At 33.6% G+C, this 2,337-nt stretch overlaps 1 pseudogene across 1 annotated transcript; it reads left to right on the top strand.

Moving 5' to 3' along the window:
• The first annotated feature begins 1,504 nt into the window (after window positions 1–1,504).
• LOC308556930 (large ribosomal subunit protein uL11 pseudogene) lies at window positions 1,505–2,023 on the top strand (annotated as a pseudogene). Its single transcript has one exon. The product of its transcript is annotated as a large ribosomal subunit protein uL11 pseudogene (transcript).
• The last annotated feature ends 314 nt before the right edge of the window (window positions 2,024–2,337 follow it).

The raw sequence follows: 2,337 nt of genomic DNA, 5'->3' as shown, positions 1-2,337 counted from the left end.
ACCAGCCAGGGATGATCCAATTTTTTAATCTCTTAGTAAGCATCTATGCTTTTATGGGTAGATTAAATATCTACAAACAGGAAGAAATTTCAAATATTCACATGAAAAAATATACTCAATGGTGAAATATTAAAACAATTCTAACTTTGAAATCAGAAAATATAAACTTCATATTCATCAATTTGACCTTGGTTAGAAATTGTAACTGAAGACAAAAGTTGTATGTCTTAGCTAATCTAAGTGCCTTGAAGGAAAGGGAGACCACTGTCATCAATGTTTTAAGAAAACAAAGCCCTAAACCATTTCCTCTTATTAGAGAGACAAAGAAATCACACAAAAATCTGCATATCAGTTACTCAAAAATTTAATCAATATTTTTTTTCTATCTTGTGCTTACAGAATTGAGCATTTGTCTAAATCAGTCAACTAAAAGAACTTTCCTACATTATTGAAATATCTTTAAAAAATAGTTCCAAGGATAGTTGTCTTGTAACCTTGAAACTAAAAATATTTGTTATAAGAAACCACATGTGTTTAAAATGTTTGTTTTCAGAAGTGTGTGTTCACTTAAAGTTGTAAACTCTATTTTCATGAAAGGCTGATTCATTCACCACTGTTGTTATTATTACCTCACATATGGAACATATAGGGTGTCCAAAAAAATGTATACACACTTTAACAGCTGCTAACTCACTTAAGTTTCACTCTTTTTCAGGTTTAACTGGCACTGACTTTATAATCTTTCAAAGTGTGTATACATTTTTGGGGACATCCTGTATAGCTAAATAAATGCTATGGGAAAAATTCACAGCCTAAACTGCTTATATTAATAAAGAAGAAAGAATTTTAAAAGTAAATAAATTGAGGATACGAAACAATAAATTAGGAAGAAAAAAGATAAACCTAAGGAAATTAGGAGGAAGAAATTAAGAAAGAGGAAAGTAGTGAATTTTTGTAACTAGAAACAACAAATACAAAAACTGATTTTTGAAAATCAACTGAATAGGTTAACTATTAGTGAGCCTATACTTTTTGTTTAAAAGGAGAAAGCACAAACACACCAAATAGAAAAAAAATAACTAGATACAGCAGAAATTATTTATATATGTATGTATTTCTCTTTTGCTCACACCTATCCAAATACATTTGAAAACTGACCCTAGAAAAGATGAACAACAAATATACCAAGTAGCACAGCATTAGCATAGAAGTTGTCAGTTACCCTCTATACTCCCCCCACCCCCCGCAAATTTCACAGAACTAAACACAAGCACACATGAAATAAATAAATAAGGAAAAGTTTCTAATTCTTTTCATAAAGCAAGTGTTATATTAATAGGAAAACAGCAAAAATAGTACTTAAAAGCAAAACTACCCATTTATGAATATCAATGCAAAAATCACAACATAATAGCCAAGAGAATCCAATGAAGCATTAAAAAAAATTATATGCCAGCTTTTGTCATCTTGAATCCGGGTTCATCCAACACCAGCCGCCTCCACTATGCCACTGAAGTTCGACCCCAAAGAGATCAAAGTCATATACCTGAGTGCACCTGTTGGGAAGTGAGTGCCATGTCTGCCCTGGCCACCAAGATAGGCCCCCTGGGCCTATCTCAAAAAAAGTTGGTGATGACATTGCCAAAGCAACCAGAGATTGGAAGGGTCTAAGGATGACAGTGAAACTGACCATTCAGAACACACAGGCCCAGATTGAGATAGTGCCTCTGCCTCTGCCTCTGCCCTGATCATCCAAAGCCTTTAAAGACCCTCCAAGAGACAGGAATAAGTAAAAAAAAAACAAACAAACAAACATTAAGCACAGTGGAAATATCACCTTTGGGTGAGACTGTCAACATTGCCCAACAGATAAGGCACCAATCTTTAGCTAGAGAACTCTCTGGAGCCATTAACCGAGATCCCAAGGACTGTTCAGTCTGTGGGTTGCAATGTTGATGGCAGCCACCTTCATGACGTCATAGATGACATCAACAGTGGTGCAGTGGAATGCCCAGCTAGTTAAGAACTACAAAGGAAAATGTTTCAACTAAAGATCATTTGACAACCAAAAAAAAAAAATTATATGCCATAACCAAGTGGGGCTGTCTGAGGGATGGCAAGATGATTCAATATTAGGAAATCTGTTAATATGATTCATCATATAAATATATAAAGAGAAATATCTTATGATCATTTCCATGGATGTTAAAAAATTTTATAAAAAATAACTACCATTCTTAACTTTTTTATTTTTCCCCCCATATTATTGTATTAACATCTTACATGAGTATACTTGTCACAGTTAATAAACCAATACCCTTACATTGTTACTCAAGT

Source organism: Miniopterus schreibersii (assembly GCF_964146895.1).
Source record: "Miniopterus schreibersii genome assembly, chromosome: 1".
NCBI lineage: Eukaryota > Metazoa > Chordata > Mammalia > Chiroptera > Miniopteridae > Miniopterus > Miniopterus schreibersii.
The sequence above is the reverse complement of the archived record's forward strand: the minus strand, read 5'-3'. Positions and strand labels throughout refer to the sequence as shown.